Source organism: Cervus elaphus, chromosome 14 (assembly GCF_910594005.1).
Source record: "Cervus elaphus chromosome 14, mCerEla1.1, whole genome shotgun sequence".
NCBI lineage: Eukaryota > Metazoa > Chordata > Mammalia > Artiodactyla > Cervidae > Cervus > Cervus elaphus.
This window is the reverse complement of record NC_057828.1, coordinates 55,586,352-55,600,092: the sequence shown is the minus strand read 5'-3', so window position 1 is coordinate 55,600,092 and position 13,741 is coordinate 55,586,352.

The following is a 13,741-nucleotide window of genomic DNA, read 5'->3' as shown; positions in this document are numbered from 1 at the left end:
CCCACGGACTGCAGCACGCCAGACCTCCCTATCCATCACCAACTCTTGGAGCTTGCTCAAACTCATGTCCATCGAGTCAGTGATGCCATCCAGCTATCTCATCCTCTGTCATCCCCTTCTCCTCCTGCCTCTTTCCCAGCATCAGGGTCTTTTCCAGTGAGTCAGTTCTTCGCATCATACTCCCAAAGTATTAGGGAGGCTGAGAAATCCTATGATCTACCACCTGCAAGCAAGAGACCCAGGACAGCTGCTGGTGTAATTTATTCTCAGTCCCAAAGCCTGAGAACCTGGAGAGCTGATGGTGTGAATCCCAGTTCTGGCGGAGATGAGATGTCCCCAGTTCAAGAAGTGAGTTAGGAAAAAGGGGTGAATTTCTCCTTCCTCTGTTTTCTGTCCCATTCAAACCCTCAATGGATTGATTGTATGAGCCCACTTATACCAAGGAGGCTGACCTACTTTACTGAGTCCTTACAGAGTCCAGGGATTCAAGTGCTGATCTCACCCACAAACACCCTCACAGACACACCCAGAAACAATGTTTAATCCAGGCACCCCACGGCTTGCTCAAGTTGACACAAAGTAATCCTCACACATGACTTTTCATTCTCTGGAAGAAACTTATCTAGAAAGCAAACATAGTGGAACCTCCCAGTGAGGTGAAATCTATGCACACAGGCTTATCCACCTTGGCTGACCTCTGGGCTGGACCAGCAGAGAGAAGTTTCCCACAGGCCTGGCTAAGGGAGGACTCACAGCGGTTGTGGGGGAGGGGGCAGGGGAGTAGATGCTGAGAAAGGAGGCAGTTTCAACATGAAAGGGGCTGGTGCCAAGCTCAGCCTTGGGTGCTTTGGAGCATAGAGGTGGGACTCGTCAGGCAAACTGGGACATTAAGGAGGGCTTCCTGGAGGAGGGGGAGGACTCTTGCAGACTTTGACCATTCTCCTTACCTAATCTTCACATTGGGCTTTAGAAAGATTCATGGTGTCTTAGTAATTGCAAGTAGCCTTGCAATAAGAAAAAACAACAGAATTCATTAATGGACTGCTTTTCAGCTCCATCACATACCCTCACACACATCGTTCCGTCTCATTCTAATAAACCTTGACATGGATGGGGCAGGTCTAGGGTCTCTTGTACCAAATGAAACCCTGAAAGCAGGCAACTCACTCAGTTCATACCTGTTCAATGTCAGCTGGGATCTGAGCCAGCCTCCGACTCCCAGCGCAGGGCTGTCACCCACAGGCACCGCTCACTGTCACATGCCAGACATGCCCTGCACTTCCTCTCTCCTGTCACTACCCAACAACATGGTACCTCAATAGCTAGTTCATAGATGAAGACACGGAGGTTCACGTTAGGCTATTTGTCCAGGGTCACACAGATGGCAGGTGTAGGTCAGGAAATGCACGCAGGCCCTACAGGTCCAACGTTCACTATTTCTCACTCTCCCCTCTCTGCTCCTCCCACCACCCTTCCCCAAGACACCTGCAGATGGAGACACAGCTATGGAGGTTGGTCCCACTCAACCCCCAGAACATAGCGATCAGCTGTGGAACTTTGCTCCACCCCAGACATGTGGTCATAGGAAGTGAGGATTTAGGACAGTCTCAGAGGTCCCCAGGCTGGGTTAAATTTCAACTCTACTCCTTACTGGCTGTGTGGCCTTGGGTTAGTCACTGACTTCAGTTTTGTCCCTTGTTTGCTGTAGGAGGGACTGACCACTGTACCCACCTTCCTGTGTTCTAATGGGTATAAATCAGCTACCACTCTGTCTCTTTAAGGTCAGTTAATTACTCACCTCCAGGATCACCAGGCTGATAAACAAGAGGGTCTCGGCCTCCACCCCCCACATCCCCTGAATCAGAATACCCAGATGGGTCTGGGCCTCCTGTGCTGGCAGCAGGTTCTGCGTGTCCCAACAAGTTTCATGCCACAGAGGTCAAGGTCTAGGGTCATAGCAGGGACTGAAAAGAAGCATTCAGCCTCGGGCCAGACCCCGGACTCAGGGGCGCCACTGGGGCCTCAAATTCGCATCACCCAGCATCAATCTCTGATGATTTCCTGGAGCATCAGGCTGTACCTGACGCTGCTGGGAGACGGAAGACCTCTCCAGAAAAGGATTCCTTCTAGGAGCTTTGCAGATCGGGTTGGAAGCGGCCGTCCACCTGTCTCCGTGAGAAACAACAGCAGCATGTTGCTGGGGACGGAATCAGGAACCAGGGAATCGCGCGGCCGCCTTTGGCTGCCGCACGAGGGGTGAAAACTGTCTGGAATTCCCAGGATGGGTTAGACCCAGACGCTCCGGGATGGTGGTGGAGACTCTGGCGAGGGCTGGAGTCACCACTCCTGGAAGCGGGTCCGCCCAGGTCTGCGCGTCCGCGAGGTGGGAGCCGGCGAGGGGACCCAGAGCGCCCCCGAGGCTGCGATGCTGACAGCCGCCAGCAGAGGGGGCCCTCCTCGCGCCGCGGCTCAGGGCCCGAGGAGCCAGGTGCTTCCAGTTACCGCTGATTAAGGTCAAGGGCGCTGCTAGGCCACAGAGCTGCTTGGCCGAGGCGCTCAAGGGAAGTTCCTAAGTTCCCCGCTCCGAAGACAGAGGTTTGGTACCCCAGCCTCAGTGTGAGGCGACGGCAGAGAAGCAGTGGTCTGGGGAGAGGCCCAGCTCCCCCTGACCCGCTGGGCCCTGGGAGCAGAAGTCCGCGAGTCCAGGGTCTAGAAATTTCAGAATGCCCCAGCAGCCTTGCCTCCCCGCGGTTGGGCTGATAACGCTGACCCCCAGATGCTGGAGACGGTGCCCCCAGAAGGCGCCCTGGCCCCGGTGTGCCCCGATTTATGCCCCCACTCGTGGGGATGGGGCAGGACGCGCCCAGTCAGGTGGGAAACAGACCCTGCAACCTGTTGTCAAAGGATGGAGCGCGAATTAAGTTTGTCTCTTGTCTTCCTGGTCTGCCTTCCTACTCCAGTGGCTGGTGAGATAACGGGCAGGTTTGCTGTAGGGTGAGGCGGGGGATGTCACTCCTGGTCATGTGCTCCCTGGTTATGGACTTATATGCAGGGTCTTGGGGAGGGGCGCTGGTGGGCTCTGAAAGCACAAATATCCTTAGATTTTACACCCTAAATGCCTTCCCTGACTCCTCCTAGCCCTCTTCTGGCAGCCTGTGATACTGTGTGTGTTCTCTGGGCTGTGCTTACCACTCTGAATTCCATCATGTCCCTCTAAAAACACCCCAAGGATTTTCGAGCGCCTAGAGTAAAACCCAGCTCCTTCCTAGTTCAGAAACCCCTCTGGCCCCAGCCTCCCCCTGTACAAGGCTCTCCCTTCCCCGGCTGCCTCTTCCAGCCATAGCAGTTGTCAGTTTGCTCCTGGACTCTATAAGCTCTCCTCTGCCACAGGACCTTTGCACATACAAATCTTTCTGCCAGCATTGATTTTCCCTCCAGTAGCCATATGGCTCTCAACCTAAATGTTGTCTCTCAGCTTCCTTCCCTGACTACTCAGTCATTTGGTCTTTTTTCACTACCTGAGATGCTCTAGTTTCTCAGCTTCTCTAGAGTGTCAGCACCATGGGAGCAGTGGGGCCTTACCTGTCTATCTCTTTTTGACTATGATGTCCAACACCCAATAAGCCCCTAGGGTTCACTGGGGATCCATTGAGAGGTATTGCTGGGGTAAAGTGTCCTTAGAAGAGCCCTTGATGAGCTGGGAATAGAAAGCAGGTGTGTGAAAAGGCTGGTTTGCAGCCTCTAAGGTAGGTGGAACATTCTGCCTGATTCTATACCATGGCCTGCTTCTGTGGACAGAGGGGAAAATGAGGGAATTTTTCTTTTAAATATCATTGCTTCAGAGGTAGGGTTGCCAGATAAGATCCAGCCTGTCCAGTTATGTTTGAATTTCAGATAAACAAGGAGTGACTTTTTAAAGTGTAACTACCCAAATATTGCAGGAGGCCTACTTCTACGAAAAAATTTTTTGTTGTTGATCTGAAATGAAAATGAACTGAGTGTTCTCTGTTCTTATTTGCTAAACTGGGCAAGCCTGTTCATCAGGCCGAGGCCCTCTGTGATGCCCTTGCCTTCTGAGTCATCTGGCCGGGGGTTCCAGCTGGTCACCAGGCACTTGTCAGCCAGCCCTGGCCCTCAGCCCAGCCGCCGGGGCAGGGGCTCCCCCCACCCCCGCTCTTAATTACAGCTTGAGCCTTGGATGCGAAGGTCACCAAATGTCAAGTGGGGCCCTGAGGACTCTAAAGAGCATTTAAGTGGCTCTTGACGCCTGCCTACATCTTAGGGTTGTGGCTCTGACCTTTGCTTTATGTGTAAGTATTTTTTTTTTTAAACCATCCTGACTTCTGATAGGAAATATTCCTTGACAGAGGGGCAAGGGAGTGGAGCAGTTTGGGCTTCGGTTGGCAGCATGTTACCAAATGCCATCATTCTTGGGCAGGGAAGGGCTTCTGCAGCTGCAGGCCCCCTGGCCCTCCCCTGGCAAAGCTGAGTGAGCCCGTCCACACCAGCTGTTGTGTGGTTCATGTCTGCTCCATCTCACTTAAGTGCTGTTGTTAGGCGCCCCTGGCAGGGTTAAGGTGCAGAGAGATAGAAGGCAGGGGTGTGGAGCTCACAGATGCTCACACGGGAGCCCAGGAAAGGGCAGCCTGTACTGTGGGCCCTGCGTCCCTCTGGGACTTCTTAGGCCTGGGGTGTGCCCAGCTCCTAGTGAATGCTTAACCTGCGTGTGCTACCTTACACCGAGGCACAGTGTCAATGCTTGTGTGATTCCTTAAACATGCAATTTGCAATTTTATTTTTATTTATTTTTTTGGCCACATCATGCAGCATGCAGGATCTTAGTTCCCCAACCAGAGATCAAACCCTACTCCCTGCAATAGAAGCACAGTCTTAGCCATTGGACTGCCAGGGAAGTCCTGAATTTTACATTACAAAAAAATTTTTTAAAATTTATTTTTAATTTTGTCTGTGCTGGGTGTTTGTTGCTGCAAGGGCTTTTTTCCTCTAGCTTCAGCCAGTAGGGGCTACTCTCTAGTTGTGGTGCACAGTCTTCTTATTGTGGTGGCTTCTCTTGTTGCAGAGCATGGGCTCTGGGGTGCGTAGATTCTGTAGTGGTGGCTCCCAGCCTCTAGAACATGGGCTCAATAATTGTGGCGCATGGGCTTAGCTGCTGCATGGCATGTGGGATCTTCCCAGGCTAGGAATTGAACCCGTGTCTCCTGCATTGGCAGGTGGGTTCTTTACCACTGAGCCACCAGAAATTTTTTATTTCTTAACTAGAAATTATACTAGTAACTTGAGAAAAACTAGAGAAAATTCCAAGAAATCCCATCACTGATGGGCTCTTTAGTACCTAATCCTTCAAGTTTTTATGTAAACATATTAGCTAACCAGCTGTGCCACCAACCAGCTGTGTGACCTTGATAAGTTATTGAACCTCTCTGTGCCTGTTTCCTCTGGGTACAGTAAAACTGACTGTAGTCCACAGAACAGCTGAGTGTAGAGTAGGTGTGGGCCTCAGGTTGTACACAGAACATTAATCTGAGGCTTTGCTGTATTAATCTCCCCAAGCCCTCCCCAAGGGCGCATAGCTTGTTCCTTGCCAAGTTCCCTGTTTGTAACCCATGCCTAAGTCCTGAAGTCCAGACAACTTTTACCTGTGCCTGCTCGCACCATGGGCACATCAGTTGGGGTTATTTATGTCATGGTAACGAATAAACCCTTGGGTTTCCCTGGTGGCTCAGATGGTAAAGAATTTGCCTGCAAAGCCCGAGACGTAGGTTCAATCCCTGGGTTGGGAAGATCCCCTGGAGGAGGGGATGGCAACTCACTCCAGTATTCTTGCCTGGAGAATCCTCATGGTCAGGGGTCACAAAGAGTCAGACATGACTAAGCGACTAAGCACAACAAACAAACCCTTAGTGGCTGATGTTTGCTGTGTCCTATTGTTCAGTCATGTCTGACTCTTTGTGACCCTGTGGACTGTAGCCACCAGGCTTCTCAGTCCATGGGATTTTCCAGGCAAAAGTACTATAGTGGGTTGCCATTTCCTACTTCAAAGGATCTTCCTGATCCAGGGATCAAACACACATCTCTTGCATCTCCTGCATTGGCAGGCAAATTCTTTACCACTGAGCCACTTGGGAAGCCACTCGTGGCTGATGACGAGTGCTTATTATTTGTTCCCACTGCCTGTCGATAGCAGATGGGCTAGGCCACTTCTCTCACATTTGCTAACTTCTGGATCAGCAACCAGACAGAGAAGCTGTTATCTTTTATTTTTTAAATTTACTGTAAAACAAAACACAAATGCAAAAAAAAAAAAAATCACACAGAACAATGTTGTTTGGTGAATAATATAAATTCCCCCCTAACTACCATCCAGGACAGGAGTGGAACTTTGCCAGCCACCCAGTCCCAACCCCAGCTGCCCTCTTTCCTTCCAAAAGTAACCATTGTCCTGACTTTCACATTGATGACATCCTTGTATTTGTTGTTATTAAGTTTTTTGGCCATGTCTTGAAGCTTGTGAGACCTTAGCTCCCTGACCAGTGATCGAACTGGGGCCCCTTGGCTCCCTGCATTGGAAGCACAAAATCTTAGGCATTGAACCACCAAGGAAGTCCCATGGGGTTCATTTTTAGTTAAACTTTATTTTGAGATTGTTCAGTCATGTGTAGTTGTAGGAAAATAATACAAAGACTCTAAGTATCCTTTGACCAATTTCCCTCAGTGGTAATGATGGTATAATATTTATGTTACTGAATCCACGCTTGCTCCGCTCACTGCATGAAAGGCCAATAAATCAGAGATGAGATGTTGAGGCAAGAAATACAACTTTATTCAGAAAGCCAGCAGACTGAGAAGATGGTGGACTAATGTCTCAAAAGAAACCATCTGATCAGGGTCAGGATGCCAGGGTCTTTTATAGAACAGAGATTGTGGGAGACGAGGAAATAAAGTAAAAAGGCCATTAACCTTGCAAATATCTCCTAGAATGTCAAACCTCAGGGAGGGGATGTGTTAATTTCTTCCTTCTTGTAGCCGCCCACAAGTGAACAGGGTCCTGAACAAAGGCACTTTGGTTTAATGTTCAGGCAGGGGCAGTAGTCCCTGAGGCAGACCATTGTGTAGAAACAGTATCCTGTTAGTGAACAAAAACCACTAGAAGCAAAGTTAAAGAAACAGATCTAACATGGAGTCAGAGTTGGCCCTTCCCTGCAACAATTACACAGTCCAGAGAATGACCCCGTTTTCCATCTCTGTCATTTCAAGAATGTTCTATAAATGGAGTCATTTATATACTCATATTATATACAGTATATACCCATTGAGGATCAGCTTTTTTCACCCAGCTTAATTCTCTGGAGATTCATCCAGGTTGTTGGGTGAATCAATAGTTTGCTCCTTCTCACTGCTGAATAGGGTTTCGTGGTATGGATAGATCACTGTAGAACCATTCACACATAGAAATGCATCTGGGTTATGTCCAGTTTTGGACTATGATGAATAATGCTCATAGAAACTCTTGTGTACAGGTATTAATGTGAATGTGATTTTCATTTCTTTGGGATAAATTCTTGGGAGTGCAACTGTTGAGTTCCTGGCCTATTTTTGTTTTTAAGAAATTGCCAAACTGTCTTCCAAAGTGGCTGGAATATGCTGTATTTCCCAGTGTAGGAGTGATTCACTTTCTCTGCATCTTTGAATGGTATTTGGTGTTATCACTATTTATTTTTGCCATTGTGGTTTTGATTTGCATTTCCTTGATGGCTATTGATGCAAATCTTTTCATGTGTTTATTTGCTATCTGTATATCCTCTTTAAAATGTCTGCTTATGGGTCTTTGCCCAGATTCTAATTGGATTGTTTGGTTTTTGCTATTGAGTTTTAAGAGTTCTTTATAAACTCTAGACTATAGTCCTTTGTTGAATTTGTATTAGCAAATATTTTCTTCTAGTCTGGAGCTTGTCTTTTTGTCCCTTTAACAGAGATTTTCACAAAATGAAAAGTTTCCAATCTTGATGAAGTTCAGTTTACCAGTTTATCCATCCAAAATTCATGGATCATGAATTTTATGTCAAATCTCTTTGCCCTAGATCCCAAAGAATTTCTCCTGTTTTCTTAATTTTTACTTTTCCTCCCAATTTTATTGAGATAAATTGAAATACAGCACTATAGAAATGTAAGGTGTACAGCATAGTGATTTGACTTACATACATCATGAAGTGATGACCACAATAAGTTTAGTGAACATCCGTTATCTCATATAGATATAAAATTAAAAAAATTTTTTTTGTGATGAGAACTCTTAGGATTTATTCTCTTAACTTTCTTATATAATATACAATGTGCATGCGTGCAAAGTCACCTCAGTCATGTCCAACTCTTTGTGACCCTCTGGACTGTAGCTGGCCAGGCTTCTCTGCCCATGGGATTTTCTAGGCAAGAAATACTGGAGTGGGTTGCCATTTCCTCCTCCAGGGGATCTTCCCAACCGAGGGATAGAACCTGAGTCTCATGTCTCCTTTATGGCAGGTGGGTTCTTTACCACTAGGGCCACCTGGGAAGCCCATAATATACAACAATGTTTATTATATTAGTCATGTTGTACATCACATCCCTACTACTTATTTATCTTATAGTCTGTAACTTTTTACCACCTTCACCCAAAGCCTCCTCTCCTCACCCCTGCCTCTGGTAGCCACAAATCTGATCTCTTTTTCTATGATTTTGTTTGGTTTTGAAGCATAGTTGACCTACAGCTGTGTGTTTATTTCTGGTACACAGCATAGTAATTCAGTATTTCTAAACAGTACAAAATGATAACCACAATAAATCTAGTTACCATCTGTCACCATACACAGATATTATTATTGACTAGTTAAAATATTATTCTATTTTCTTTATTAAAAGTTTCATAGTTTCATATTTTACATTTAAACTGGTGATCCATTTTGAAGTAATTAATTTTTTTTTGGCCGCACCATGCGGCATGTGGAACTTTCCCAACCAGGAGGATCAAACCCGTGCCCCCTGCATTGGAAGCATGGAGTTTTAACCACTGGACCACCAGGATAGTCCTTGAATTAATTTTTATATAATACATGAGAGTTAGGCCAAGGGTGTTCACCCCCTCCTTTGAATATCCACTTCCTTTAGCATGTTTGTTAAAAACTCTGTGATTTCCTGCATTGAATGGCTTTTGCATCTTATCAAAAATCAATTGGGCATATTTGTGAGAGTAAGCCTTTCTGGATTCTCTGTTCCATCAGTCTATGTGTTATCTTTTTCTTCCCTCATGTGGGCAATTGACTGTGTGCCAATATCCAATTTTGATTAATTGCAACTAATTATAACTAGTTTTGAAATCAGGTAGAGGCAATTCCTCTAGCTTTATGCTTCCCCCCTCAAATTGTTTATCTATTATAGTTCCTTTGCCTTTCCATATAATTTTAGAATTTGAGAATAATCTTGTCTATACCTACAAAAAAAAACTTTGCTGGAACTTCAATACGAATTATTTTAAACCTATATATCCATCTGGAGAGACTTGACATTTTTACTGTGCTGAATCTTCCAATTATGAACATATGTCTCTCCATTTATTTAGATATCGTTTGATTGCTTTTATCTGTATTGTGTAGTTTTCAGCATGAAAGCTCTGAACATGAATTGTTAGATTTTATCTAATATTTTGTTTTAAATGATTGTAAAATAGTATTGTATATTTTAACTTTGTTCATGTATTCCTTACAAATATAAGAAATATAATTGATTTGTGTGTGTAGATCTTGTATCTTGTGATTGATAAACTCACTAGTCTAAGAGTTTTGGGCAGATTCCTTGGAATTTTCTATATAGGCAATCGTCATCTGCAGATAGAGACCATTTTATTTCCTCTTATCTGTATGCTCTTTATTCTTTGTATAACATTGAAATTCATTCTTCTCTAAATATTTGGTGTAATTCTCAAGCAAAACCATCTGGACCTGGGAATTTCTTTCTTCAGGAATTTTTGCATTATGAATTCAATTTCCTTAATAGTTACAGAATTATTCAAATTACCTATTTCATTTTGGGTGAGTTGTTGTTATAATTTGTGTTTTTAAATGAAGTGAATCAGTTTCTTGAAGTGGTCAAATTTATGTGTGTACGGTTGTCCCTTATTAACCTTTTGATCCCCATCTCATTCCTGATACTGTTTTTATTTTCTTCTTTGTCCATCTTGCTGGAAGTTTGTCAATTTTATCCATCTTTTCTAAGAATAACCTGTTTGCTGCATCAGTTTTCCGTGCTGATTTTCTCTTCAGTTTCATTGATTTCTGCTCCTTGGTGTCTCCTTCCCTCTGCTTTTGTTCTTGGCTTAGTTTGCTCTTCTTTTTCTAGGTTCTTGAGCTGGGAACTTAGATCACTGATTACTAACCTTTCGTCTTTTCTAATGTATGCATTTAGTGCTATAAATTTCCCTCTCAGTGATAGCTGTGTCCCAGAAACTTTGATAGGTTGTGTTTTCATTTTCATTCAATTCAGTGTATTTTTTATTTCTCTTGAGACTTACTCCTTGACCCATGAGTTATTTAGAAGTGTGTGGCATAATTTCCAAGTCCTTGGAATTCTGTTATGTCCTGTCACTGATTTGCGATTTGAATCCATTTGGTCAGAGAAGACACAACATATGATTTCAGTTCTCTTGTATATGTTGAGGTTTATTTTTTCCAGTTTTATTGACATGTAGCATTGTATTAGTTGTAGGTGACAGCATGATTATATCTGTATGATAGTTATTTATTTATATATGGCTGCACTATGTGGCTTGCGGGATCTTAATTCCTTGACTAGGGATTGAACCCTGGCTGTAGCAGTGCACCAGGGAATTCCTTATGTATATTTATATGGGCCTTCCCTGGTGGCTCAGGGGGTAAAGAATCTGCAACGCGAGAGACCTGGGTTCAATCCCTGGGTGGGAAAGATCCCCTGGAGAAGGAAATGGCAACCCATGCCAGTATTCTAGCCTGGAGAATCCCATGGACAGAGGAGCCTGGTGGGCTACAGTTCACAAAGAGTCAGACACCACTGAGCAACTCACACTGTCACTTTCATGTATACACACACACACACACACACACATACATTTGGGCTTCCCAAGTGGCACTAGTGATAAGAATCTACCTGCCAATGCAGGAGAGGTAAGAGATGTGGGTTATTTGGCAATGTATACATATATTTGGAGGGGCTTCTCAAGTGGCACTAGTGGTAAAGAACTTGCCTGAGAGTGCAGGAGACACAGTAGACCTGGGTTCGATCACTGGGTCAGGAAGATCCCCTGCAGGAGGGCATGGCAACCCACTCCAGTATTCTTGCCTGGAGAATCCCATGGATAGTGGAGACTGGTGGGCTACATTCCATAGGGTTGCACATAGTCAGACATGACTGAAGCGACTTAGCATGCACCATATATATTTGGAAAATATATATATTGAAAAGTGATTACCACAATCAATTTAGTTAATGTTATCACCTCACATAATGATGATAAAACATTTTCTTGTGATGAGAACTTTGATTTACTTTCTCAGCAGCTTTCAATATGATACAGTATTATCAACAGTATTTTAAACTGTAGTCACCATGGTGTACGTTATATCCTGCAAACTTATGTATCTTATAACTGGAAGCTTTTAACGTTTTAACCATCTTCACCCATTTTGCTCACCCCTCACCTCTGGCACCATCAGTCTGTTCTCTGTGTCTGTGATATCAGTTTTTTCAGATTCTACATGTAAGTGTGATCATATAGTTGGCTTAAAACTCAACATTCAGAAAACTAAGATCATGGCCACTGGTCCCATCACTTCATGGCAAATAGATGGGGAAACAATGGAAGCAGTGAGAGATTTTAATTTTTTTTTGGCTCCAAAATCACTGCAGATAGTGGCTGCAGACATGAAATTAAAAGACGCTTGCTCCTTAGAAGAGAAGTTATGACCAACCTAGACAGCATACGAAAAAGCAGAGACATTACTTTGAAAACAAAGGTCCATCTAGTCAAAGCTATAGTTTTTCCAGTAGTCATGTATGGATGTGAGAGTTGGATTCTAAAGAAAGCTGAGCGATGAAGAATTGATGCTTTTGAACTGTGATGTTGGAGAAGACTCTTGAGATTCCCTTGGGCTGCAAGGAGATCCAACCAGTCAGCCTAAAGGAAATCAGTCCTGAATATTCATTGGGAGGACTGATGCTGAAGCTGAAGCTCCAATACTTTGGCCACCTGATGTGAAGAACTGACTCATTAGAAAAACCCTGTTGCTGGGAAAGATTGAAGGTGGGAGGAGAAGGGGATGGCAGAGGATGAGATGGTTGGATGGCATCACTGGCCGTGAGTTTGAGCAAGCTCCGGGAGTTGGTGATGGACAGGAAAGCCTGGTGTGCTGCAGCTCACGGGGTCACAAAGAGTTGGACACACTGAGGGACTAAACTGATTCTAGCAGGCATGAGGTATTATCTCCTCGTGGTTTTGATTTACATTTTCCTGATGAGTAGTGGTTTGAGCACATCTTCATGTACCTGGTGCTTGATCCTGTATCAAGTTACTTGATGCTATTCTGATTTTTAATACCTGTTTTTGTTTTCAGAATTTTATCTGATCTTTATCCTTAATATTCAGAAACTTCACAGTGCTTCTGGGTCAGGTCCCCCTTTTCCTTTGTTTTACCTGGTAGGTTCTCTGTTGGGAGCTTGAAACTTTCCTATTTTTTTAAAGATATTTTTTGATACGGACTCCTTTTATTAAAATCTTCATTGAACTTCTTATAACATCACTTCTGCTATTAATGTTCTGATTTTCTAGCCTTGAGGCATGTGAGGTCTTAGCTCCCTGACCAGGGATCAGACCTGTGCCCCCTGCATTGGAAGGCAAAATCTTAACCACTGGACCACCGGGGAAGTCCTGAAACTTTCCTATTAAAAAAAATTATTAAAAAATTATAAAAACATTTTTTTCCTCTTTCCAAAACTTCTGTTGTTTTAATGTTTAGCTCCTGGATTAAACTTCTAGTTTTTTTTAATGAAAAATTTTTATTTTGATTCTTCTATATTTTCCGATACTTTATTAGTACTGCTGCTCATCTATTTGTTTTCAATTTTAGTCACTTCAAATTCTTAAGAGCTATACACTTTTTCTGTTCCTCTGCATAAGTACCCCATAATTTCATGGGTACAAAATCATCTCTAATTAACATTTTTTTGCAACCGTACAAAACACACTGAGTTTCTACAGAACTGCTGTCTCGAGTTTATTTAGACATTATGTAATTCTTTCATATTCCAGGCACTGTTCCACATAGTTGTACAAGTGTTCTCTTCCTGAATCCTCCACCCTGGAGGTAGGTATTGTGAAGTGACCTAAAAGTCATTTGTCTAATGTCATGGCTGACAAGGGGCTGGGCTGGAATTGGAACTCAGGCCTTTGGCTCTAGAGCCCACTGTGGCTGGGGACTAGAGGGCTTCCTCAAGGATCAGCAGGTTCTGAGCAGTCTTGTCATAATCGGGTGATGTTCTCCAGCTGGCTGGAAGCTCTATGTGCTTGGGGGGCATCTGTCTACTTGTTGGCCTTTCACAGTTTTTGGAAGGGGTTCTGCAGGGACTCTTGAGTGCTTCTGTCTATAGGTTTTTGCTTTGTGATGACTAGTTTCCTAAGGAGAATCCCAGGAAGAGGATGTGTCAGGGTGATCAAATTGCC